General features: G+C 37.6%; 1 protein-coding gene across 2 annotated transcripts in view; it reads right to left on the bottom strand.

Moving 5' to 3' along the window:
- FGF14 (fibroblast growth factor 14) overlaps nt 1-11,878 on the bottom strand; it is a 638,070-nt gene that overhangs the window by 85,503 nt on the left and 540,689 nt on the right. The gene's annotated exons all lie outside the window — the stretch shown is intronic.

Here is an 11,878-nt window from a genome sequence, read left to right as displayed (position 1 = left end):
GTTTTGTCTACAGATACATTATATACACATATATATATATATATATATATATATATACATACACACAACAAAGACTCACACAGACACGCACATAGACACATGCATGTAACACAAGCATACACACAGACACAACACATACACTACATATAAACATACATACACACACAGCTACCAGATCAAGATATAAAGCATTTTTGCACCTGAGTAGGCTCTCTTGTGCCCCCTTCTAATCAATAATCTCTCCCTGAAGGTATTTACCTTTGTGACCTCTATCATCAAAGACTAGATTTGCCTGATTTTCAGTTTCATATATATATACTGAATCATTCAGGATGTACCCTTTCGTGTCTGGCTTCCTTTGCTTCTTATTATGTCTGTGAGATCTAACCGTATTCTAGTGAGCTTATAGTTTCATTGCTGTGTGGTATTCTATAATATGAATATATTATAATTTATTTATCCATTCTACTTCTGATGGACATTTAGGTTGTTCCACTTTGGGGCTATTATTAGTAACATTACTATTAACATTTTCATACACATCTTTATAGTATAAATAAACATTCCTCTCTCTTGGCTACATACTCAGGAATGGAGTTGCTATTCTTTAAGAAATAAGTATGTTTAACATTAGTAGACCTTGTCAAAAAGTTTTCCTAAATGGTTGTGCCAATTGGCATCCCAATAGCGATATATGAAAGTGGGATTTTTTTGCTGTTGTTCTATGTCATTGCCAACACTTGGTATTCTCGATAGTTTTAATGTTAGCCATTCAAGTCAGACAAGAGGCATCACTTTATCACTTTAATTTACATTGTTCTGATAAGTAATGATTCTGAGAGCCTTTTCATAAGATTATTGGCTATTTGGCTATTCTCTTTTGTAACATGCTATTCATTTCATTTGCCCATTTTTAGGTAAATGATGTCATCTTTAAAAAACAGATTTTATATAGCACTAGAAGATGTCCTTTACATTTAAAATGCAGATGGCTTGGTACTGATGACAAAACAGTTACCAGAGGTAATACAAACATTAATAAGTATTCAACTCTTAATTAATTAAGGATAATAAAATGTTGTATCAATCTCCCACTGTTCCAGTAGTTTGGCATTTCAAATGAAATGTGTTTTTGTGTTTATATTTTAAAATGTATTGTATAATTCTTATTAATAGCCATCTAAGGCTTGTTTTCCATAAATTCTCCTACGGGTGTTTTCTACACTTCCTTCAATCTCCAGAAAGAGTAAATCTCTTCATAAGATATGTATGAAAATATCTGTGAAAATAGGAACTTACATTCATTATTCCAATTATTTCTGTGTAGCTTATTTATAAAGAAAAACTGAACAATGAAAACAGTATGCTTTAACCTAGACTTTTGTACAACTCAGATTGTCTATGAGTTTAAGACCATTCATGGTAACCTTAATTATGGAATATGAAAATAATCACTGCACACTTAGTTGTAGTAACACCAAGGTACAATGTTTCACTTTAGTTGCATTGATTAAATCAACCCAATATAGATCTTTACTATTACATCACCCACAAGTGCTGCTCGGAGACATTAACCTGAATCATTATAGATGAATTTAAACAAATCACCTGCAAATTTGACTACTTACTAAAAAAAATGTGGCACTGTGGTAGGCTCACCCTAGGAATGTCAAAAATACAGATTTCAGTGTCATGTCTGAATTATGAAATCTACTCTATTCTCCTATCCCAAGTGTAACTCATTTAAACAAATCATTTGTATATTATAAATGAAACACATTATATATATTATACATCGTATCTCCTAATGTGTAATATTATGAATATTTTTAAAAGATTAAAGCCACAATGAGATGATTTGCAATTGTTTTAATGCAGTAGTTGCGCTACCTGTGCATGTCAATTAGCGAACCTCAATGTGTCCAAAATGCCAACAGTTTTGCTCCTCCATGGCTGATTCAAAACACAGTACAGTAAATCATTTCCATAAGACGGACTAGGAAGCTGCTCATTGAGAACTGAATATCCCCACCGGATCCTCCAAACCATTTAAAATGAACACATTCATCCCTGGGAGCTGCTGTTGTCACTGGATGACGCTCATTAACTGTTGAACAATTCCTAGAGCTACTTCAAAGACTTTAAAAATAAAACAGACTTTTTTTTTTTTTTTTTTTGGCAAAAGGAGATGAGGACAAGCATGCCTCGTAATAACTGTTTCTGAGTTTACTGGGTAATCAATGTTATCATGAACTTTCCAAACTGAGGACTGCAAGAAGGTCCGGTATCCTGAGTATTCAGCACAGTGCACTGAGCTTTACACAGGCACACAGCTAGCACTGAATTTTAGGTTAGATCCATAATAGCCATGCTATCCTGAATGGACAGGTTTAATCCATGGATTAATTCAATTCCTTACATGCTGTAATTTTATTCCATTTATACTTGCTGGGTTGAGATAAAAATATCTCTGGCTTAAAAAAAAAAGAAGTAACACATTTTAAAGAAATCTCTACTGATTTGCTTTTGTTGCATTCATTTTTACATGCACACTCAGGAAGGGAAGTCAGAGTGGAACCTCTCTCATACCCTTCCTGTCTTCTCAGTGGAAACGCATTACCAGAGTCACAGTGGGCAATAGAAACTCCTGAGGGCAACTAAGTCAAGGTCAAGGAAGCTCATATGTGGTCTCTGCCCTTCAGGGTCTGAATTGCTGTGTTCCTGGTGCTTCCAAATTCTAAGCTTTGCTATTTATCTCTGGGCTGAGACACAGAGCTAATTGCAGGTGGGCATTAACATCAAAAAAGAAAAAAAAAGAATTAAGGAATAATATTATTTCCATCCAAAACTCTTTACAGAAAGCACAAATGAATTAAGTTGGAAAATGAACCAGCTAGTTCACAGCCAGCCTGATTCTTATACATCCCTGTGAGGGAACCACCTTTAAAAATGCAGGTGTCCAAGAGCAGGGAGATAACAACTGACTGAAGCTCTGCAAAATCAGCTCCATGTAATACAACAAGGTGCTATCATAGGGTTCTCCTCTGTTTAATTTATAAAGAAATGCCAACCACAATAAGAGAGAGAATAGAAATTATATATTTACAAACAATGAGGGCCTGAAAACAAGTATTTTAATAGTGGTTTAAAAAGTAGTGAGTTAGGGCTTCCCTGGTGGCGCAGTGGTTGAGAGTCCGCCTGCCGATGCAAGGGACACGGGTTCGTGCCCCGGTCTGGGAAGATCCCACATGCCGCGGAACGGCTGGGCCTGTGAGCCATGGCCGCTGAGCCTGTGCGTCCGGAGCCTGTGCTCCACAACGGGAGAGGCCACAACAGTGAGAGGCCCACATACAGCAAAAATAAAATAAAATAAAATAAATAAATAAATATAAATAAATAAATAATAAAGGTGCATTAACCAGTCAGCATTGCCAAACATTCTTCAGAGTGTTTACTCTTCAATTGTTCTGGAGGTATTGGGAACAAATAAGAGTCTACCCTAACTAAAACCCATTTCTGGCATCATAAAAAAATCTGTGGTCTGTCAGGGAAACTGATGACCCAGGGCTAAAGTAAACACCAGGATCTTTCGAGGTTGGAAGAATTTCAGAAATAACTGCCTTGTCTGAATGGCCCCATCACTAACCCACAGTAGATTCTAGATCCTCTAGAGGATAAGATTTCCAAAACTATTAACATTCAGCTAACTTCTACTACGAGGCAAACGTTTTAGTGCATTACCCTATTTAATGCTCATAACAAATATACAAGGTGGGATCTTTACCTTCATTTTGAAAGTATTTTAAATGAGGCTTAAAATAGTTAAGTGATGCTTCCATGATCTTTAAGTATTGACTTAGAATCAAACCGGGTTTACAGACTCCAAAACGTTTGCCTTTTTCATTGTAGCCCAAGGGGCTGGATGAGAAGAACAACTGGTCCTTATTGCCACCTCTTACTCCCTGGGGAGGTCTTAGGCAGGCTACTGAATCTCCTTGAGCATTAGTTCTCTTCCATGTAAAATGTATATGCCTGCCTACTGCATAGAGTTGTGGTACCTGAAATAAAATAGTGGCCACAGTAGAAACCTGAGAAAGCAAACATTAGCTACATAGAAGTATAGCATCACCATTTAATTCTTCCTCCACGTCAATATCATCATCATTATTTTGGAAGAGGCTCTTGTAGGCATCTTGTAGAACTGTATCTCTTGTAAGGACTGGGGAGGAGCTGGCAGTAAAGAGAAACTGTGACGATGAAGGACAGAAGGGGAAGAGGATCAGAGATGAGACAAGGTGTAGACAGGGCTGTTTTTTCTTTTGGAGACTCTAGGGGATAATCTGTCTTCTTGCTTTTTCCAGCTCCTAGGCTGCCTGCACTCCTCGGCTTGTGGCCCCTTCCTCCATCTTCCAAGCCAGTAAGGGCAGTCAAGTCCTTATCGTCACCTCACGCTGCCTTCCTCTTCTGCTTCTCTCTTTTCCACTTTTGAAGATTCTTGTGATTATACTTAGTTCACCTGGATAATCTGGGATTTCTCATCTCGGGGTCCTTAATCACATATGATATGTCTCTTTTGCCATGTAAGGTAACACGGTCACAGGTTTGGGGAATTAGAATGTGGACATCTTGAAGGGAGCATTATTCTACCTCCTCCACCACCTCACGTGGTTTGGTGAGAATTAAGTGAGCTAATATGTCAGGCACTTAGAAGAGAGCTAGACATGGAGTAAGTGCTATGTATGTTGGTTACTACTGAATTCTCAACAGAGAGAGTGACCAGATGTTCCCATAATTGCATCTTCCATAGGATGCTTCCTAAACATTTCCTGTTGTAGAAAACCCAGGCTCATTAAAGGAAGAGCTTGGATTCAGGGGCATTGCCATGCACGTACAGGGAGATTCTGCAGGTCCAAGATCAACCTGAGATCCTAGGTCACTAAAAAGTGAATTTCCCTAGGAGACAGAAAGTGTCTGGTGTCCCAAGAATTTTCTGGATTTGGCAATTAACTCATTCATTCACTCATTTAATAAGCATTTCTTTATTTACTGTAATGAGGTCTTTGACTCAATTCACCTGTTAAGTAGCTAGAAAGTTGGAGGATCAATTCCTGGATTAAAATAAGGTCAATTATCAGTGCATTCCATTGCCAAACTCTAATAGAAAGGCTGGTCTGCACTAGAGTAAAATCTGCGGGATTATGGAGAAATGGGTAGCACTCCAGTGCTGCCGGTGAAGGCTTGGTAGAAATTAACTCTCCCATATGGGGCATGGCCGTGTTTGCTTGGGCAATACAGTAAGTTCAGTAAAGGTCACCAGAGATATCAGGTCCTAATCCCTGGAATTGGTAAATGTCACTTCATAGGAAAAAAAGGACGTTGCCTATGTGATTAAGTTAAGGCTCTCGCCATGGGGAGATTATACTGTATCATCTGGGTAAGAACTGAGTTCCGTCATATGCCTCCTTATAGGAGAGAGACAGAGGGAGACTTGATGCACACAGAGAGGAGGGGCAACGTGACCATGGAGCAGAGATTGAAGTGATGTGTCTTCAGGTCAAAAGATGTTGGCAACAACCAGAAACCAGAGGAGGCAAGAAATCGATTCTTCTCTAGAGCCTCCGGGGGAACGTGGCCCTATGAATACCTTGATTCTGGCTCAGTGAAACTGATATCAGACTTCCGGATTCCAGAACTGTGACAGAATAAATGCCTGTGGTTTTAAGCCACCAAGTCTGTGGTAATTTCTTACAGCAGCCTGGGGAAACTAATACAGGCAGTATTGATCAGATGGGGAATTTAGATGTTTACAGGGAAGGGAAGTCATTAAATCTAGGAAGAAGATGGTCGAGTGAGTGATTTCTGAAGAAATTTTAGAGATCAGCTGGTATTTGCAGAAGAGGCAAAACAAGAAGAGAGACCAGGAGGAGGTACGGAATGGCTGGCATCTCTTAACCACAAAAACTATGGGAAGAATAGAAGAATAGAGTGGAAGTAAAAGCAAGTAGACTTAAGGCAGCAGCCGGGACCAAAATCATACTACCTTCTCCGACTTCTGTGTACCCTGGAAATGAGACCACGGCTCCACGATCATGACGTTATGAGGAGAACGGCTCCTTTGTATTTCTGTTTTTTTTTTTTCTTTTAGGTTTTTTTTTTTTTTTTTTTTATATTGAAGTATAGTTGATTTACAATGTTGTGCTAGTTCCGGGTATATAGCAAAGTGATTCAGTTATACACATATATCTATTCATTTTCAGATTCTTTTCCATTATAGGTTATTACCAGATATTGAATATATTTCCCTGTACTATAAAATAGGTCCTTGTTTATCTATTTTATACAATATAGAGTAGTGTGTATCCACTCCCAAACTCCTAATTTATCCCTCCTCCCCTTTCCCCTTTAGTAACCGTAAGTTTGTTTTCTATGTCTGTGAGTCTATTTCTGTTTTGTAAATAAGTTCATTTGTATCATTTCTTTAGATTCCACATATGAGTGATATCACTTTTAAGTAAACAGTATGATATGGAGCCACAAGAGTCCCTGAGGGAAGCTTGTAGGAGTCCTGTGAGATGAGTTCTATCACAAAAATTAAGATAAAGAAGAAAGATTGGACTTATTCATAAAATGGTTTGGAATCTACATTCTTATAAAGAACTTCTCAATATTGCTGTTCTCCTGTGCTTTTTTTCACTAATTCTGGTCAATTCCGTGTAAGTATTAATAAATGAAAAATTACTTTGCCCAATCTCATTGGCACTACTGCCAGAAAGCAGTGGCCCGCTGTCCTGGGAGCAGGGTTCTAGCCTAGCTGTAGTAGAGGTGTTTTCCCATCCTTGCTCTCACTCAGGATGGCTGAGTCAGGTCAGTTTGGAGAGAAGACAGAACCCTTTCACACAGTACACAGACCCTTTTCTCACACTGTCCCGAATAGGCATGGCATTAAAAGCTTATTTGTTTTTAAAATATAAATGCAGCCTTGATTCTCAACTATCTTTATACAGAAGTACTTTTCAGAATGGAGAACTTTTGCTAAGTGTTAAGTGCCCATAAAGACAAATATTTAGCAGGTCTGTTGTTATTTTATATATACTTTTCTTTTTAATTGTGAGAGAAAAGAAGCAGGATTCCCACTTAAGAAACATTTTCAGCTGTATTGACTGGATAGTTACTACGGGCATAAACTACTCAATGCTTGTGGATATAGAGATGAGGAAGTAGGATTCTTGTTCTCCAGAAAAAAATATAGTATGTAAGTTTAGCTAATTTATAACGGGACAACTGGAAGGCAGTCTCTTAAAAGTTGTTCAGTTACGTGAGATACTTGCATTTTTAAAAGGATTATATAGTATATATAGTACATATAGGATTATATAGTATATATAGGACTATTGACATACGTACATCAGTAGAGGAAACCATAGACTATTTGCTTTATGTTGGCTAGTCTGCACACAGTTTAAATCTGTAAGTAATTCATCATCTCCACTGGTTTAATTACAATTCAGCACCCTGCCAATTGCCATTAAAATTCAAAGGCTGTTATTGTGTCTTGATGCTTAATTGTAGACTTGGGGAAACCAAAATTATGCTGAATGCAGAAGTAAACAAACCACCTAAGCTGATGAATGCACTTTGTTATATCCTGACATAAATTCAAGAAACTTAATGGAATGTTCCATCCAAACAAGGTCATAGTCCTAATTCATATGTAGTGCTATTCAAAAGTTAACACTTAGCTATTTTATTTCTCAAACCAATAATATATTTCCCTACTGATCAAGCAACTACCTCCAACTGAGAGTATGACTCAGGTAGAAAGATGTAAAATATTGGAACTTGAACTGAAATGCTAAAGTGTTCCTAGCAAATTTTGATAGTGCATCTTTATTAAATACACAATCTCTCCGATTTTGCAAAATTCATTCATTCAATTTTGCAGTCGCCCATTATCACATCACCGTGTTGATCTCCAGATACTTTCCAAATTTGTATCAAAGCACTGTTATAATCTAAACATTTGGGAATGTGGGTAACTTGAAGCTGTCTTCTTTAACAAACAAAATGAGACATTCCTAATCAAACAATAAGCAAAAGGATGACAAATACAAGGTGGTCCACGGTTACAGATATGCACTACTACAGATGAAGGCTTTTCATTAATTCACTATTGATTCCTTAAATGAAGTCAAAAGGTTTTTCCAAAGACCCACTTATACGTGCTAAGTAGTAGGCAGTATATATTACTATTTTCAACACTAAAATAAGACTGACTATCATTTGTCAAAAAGTAGGACTTCAAAGAAAGATCTGGTCAAAGAACTGAGTACTTTAAAATCTCTGTTCTCAATGGAACAACCACATGGGATGTAATTCTTTCTTTCCATTACAGACAATTCAAGACAAAACAGGACTGGAAATGTATTGTAGGAGGCAGTTAGTCCCTCAAAACCTCCTAGATGTCAAGGTGATAAGGCACGAATAAATATATAAGAATCAAGGTTCATAATTTTACGAGCACAAGAGTCATATATGAGAAATGAGTTAGAGACCTAAATACACTGGTTAAGGTATCGTGGTACCATAACTTGCTTGCTAATTTTGATCAAGCCAAAGTAAACATGTAACATTCCGATAAACAGTGCTCATATTCACAAGCCACACATGGACTAGGCAGAAAATATTTGTTGCTGGTTCCACAGGAAGAATCAAAGTTTAACTACAATGGCATACAGACATTTGGAAGCAAGAGAGAGAATTATGTTAGTTGTGACAGAGATCTGTACTTTAAATCATTTACAATAAATCTATATTCAGCTTCTCTTATTGTTTCAAAATAAGAAAGCTTCAAATTTGCTCTTTAGATTGGCAATAAACTTTTCTGAAGATAAACAGTGTTGCTTCCACTCAGCCTTCCTAGGGAGGTGGTGTGTGTGTGTGTGTGTGTGTGTGTGTGAAATGTATTTTTTTCTTTTTCAATATATTCAGTATTTAAACAAACTTCTTCCAAGTTAACCCAGCCAAGATCAACTTAGATAACAAATTTTTTTTTTTTTTTTTCTGTATGCGGGCCTCTCACTGCTGTGGCCTCTCCCTGTTGCAGAGCACAGGCTCCGGACGCGCAGGACCAGCGGCCATGGCTCACGGGCCCAGCCGCTCCGCGGCATGTGGGATCTTCCCAGACCGGGGCACGAACCCGTGTCCCCTGCATCAGCAGGCGGACTCTCAACCACTGCGCCACCAGGGAAGCCCAATAACAAACTTTTTGACCCCAAGAGAAACATAAAGCATTGCAAAACCAAATATGGCTTCACAGAGACATGTTAAAAGCTTTCCAAGTTTATTAAAAAGAAGGGTAGAATTAGACAACTACAAAAACAGTAAAAGAAATGTACAACATTCTTCTAGCATGTCGTAAATCAGCTGCACTGGTGATAAACCTTATAACTTCAGTTCTGATCTTCCCCTTGGGTTGGTGTCTCCCCACACCCTCTGTGCACACATACAACTCTTCGCTAGGACCCAAGGGTCATAAGGACAGTGACGTATGCCTATTTTGGTCACTACTGTATCCACAACACTATGAAGAGTGTCTGACACATAGTAATTTCATAAATATATAAAATATAAAGAAATATTTGGTGATGAGTGAGGGAACACAGTTCTCTGTATAAAGTCAAGAATCTGAACATGAAAATTGCACATGTTGGTCTTCAGAAATACATGTTTCATTGGGGTTGACTCAATAAAAAAGACAAGAACTTATTTTGACTTGCTTAACTCCCTGGAACATAGAAGATATCTGAAAGGTTTTATATTTTTTCTTTCTTTATTTTGGTATACAGTTAATGAAAGTGGTTTTTAAGACTATGTTCAAATGAATGTTGCCTAAGTAGTCATTTAGGAAGACAGTGGATTCATTCTAATCATGCTGCCATTGAGCTAAATGTTTTCTTAATGTCTTTCCTTCTCACCATCTCTCTGTCACTGTCTCGGTCTCTGTTTCTGTCTCTCATCTTAATGTAGGCAATTCTCAAAATACTGATCCAGTCCTATCTTCTGACCGACCTCCTATTTTACATTTTCATTTCTTATAGCCGGGGCCATGCTACTGCATTCTAAGTGTATACATTGCAAAAACAAAACATCTGGTTACCCAAGTGCAGGTTATTCATGATCTTATTTCAGTCTTAATTATCAATTAAGTTAAAGTTTCTGTGCCAGGAAACCAGGTTCCCTCTCTATTTATTCTATCTATAGCTGTTCTCTCTCTCTCTCTCTCTCTCTCTCTCTCTCTCTCTGTCTATCTATCTATCTATCTATCTTTTCTGATTGAATAAACCAGGTATATCAAATAGATCTTATGTAAAATACTGACAGATTGCATTTATGGGGACTGTGTGAACTTTAATATGTTTTGTAACAAAGTAATCATATTTATATGGGAAGAACCCACAAAACTTCAACAAATCTTATATTCTTGGTTCATCAATTACTTTATGCTAAGATAAAACATCTGAGCTCACATTTTTTACCAATAAAAAAATTACACTGCATATTAAAAAACATGCAGTGAAAAGTCAATACAGACCTCTATGAGTATACTATGAATCACCAAAGTAATTAGAGATCTAAGGAATAGTTCTCAATTTATTGCCAGCTGGGACCAATAAAATCTTTTAGGTTCCAAACATGGATCAGCTTCACATTTCAGAAAAGTTTGTAGCAAAATGTTTGGGTATAGCCTGCCAGAGTTCTTTGTGAAAATAAGTAGGATTGCTCTTTACCGCATTTAAGAAGAAAACCAGAATATTTCATCATTATGTGCCTCAAAACAAAATACAAACAATAATACTATTAAAATAAACAGTCCAAACTATCCCATTAAATCAACCATCCATTTTTTTCAGTAATATGTATTTTAATAGTAATTGTTTTTAAGCACTGGGTGCTTCTAACATTCCCCCAACTGTAACCTAATTTTCAGAAAGGTGGACAAAGGAAGAATACAAAAATTTCCCTCACTCCCCTCACCAAAACAAAGGAAACAAACAAAAACAAAACAACAGGGCTTCCCTGGTGGCGCAGTGGTTGAGAGTCCGCCTGCCGATGCTAGGGGATGCGGGTTCGTGCCCCGGTCCGGGAGGATCCCACATGCCGCGGAGCGGCTGGGCCCGTGAGCCATGGCCGCTGAGCCTGCGCGTCCGGAGCCTGTGCTCCGCAGTGGGAGAGGCCGCAACAGTGAGAGGCCCGCGTACCGCAAAAAAAAAAAAAAAAAAAAACAACCAAAAAGAAAACCAAACAAGGAAATGTGGAAAGAAATATAAAATTCTTACTGTTGGATCAAAGATTCATACTAAGTCATTCTTTTGATTTTCAAATTTCTTTATTTTCTTGAATTATTTAATCACTCTAAACCACATAATCAATGAAGAACACACTTGGACCGCCTTCTCTGTATAAATTGTTCGGGGGGGATACAAATGATGTGCTGGACATATTTAAGTGAAAAATCACAGATTTTCGAAATGGAAATGACCTTACAAATGAAACTTCCTAATGTTGCAAACATATAAACAGCCATACCTAAAATCTGCATAGCACTGTGCAAATTACACAGTACTACCACGTATTACTGCCTTATCCAAATCACAAACCTAAGAGACCAATATTAAAAACTACCATTTCACATATGAAGAAAGCTCAATTAAGTACCCAAGGCTAGACAGAGAGTAATTGTCAGAATGTTAAATGTTCTGAGATAGAGTTTAAGAAGCTTACCCCTACACCTCAGTTATTGATTAAACACTGCCAAGCGATTTAGTAAAATCATATGTAAAATTACAAACCACTTCTGCTCTACCATACGTCTCAGTCC

The sequence above is a fragment of the Lipotes vexillifer genome, unplaced genomic scaffold, assembly GCF_000442215.2.
Source record: "Lipotes vexillifer unplaced genomic scaffold, Lipotes_vexillifer_v1.1 scaffold655, whole genome shotgun sequence".
Classification (NCBI taxonomy): Eukaryota; Metazoa; Chordata; class Mammalia; order Artiodactyla; family Lipotidae; genus Lipotes; species Lipotes vexillifer.
Note: the sequence above shows the minus strand (reverse complement) of the source record. Positions and strands in the feature narration are given on the sequence as shown.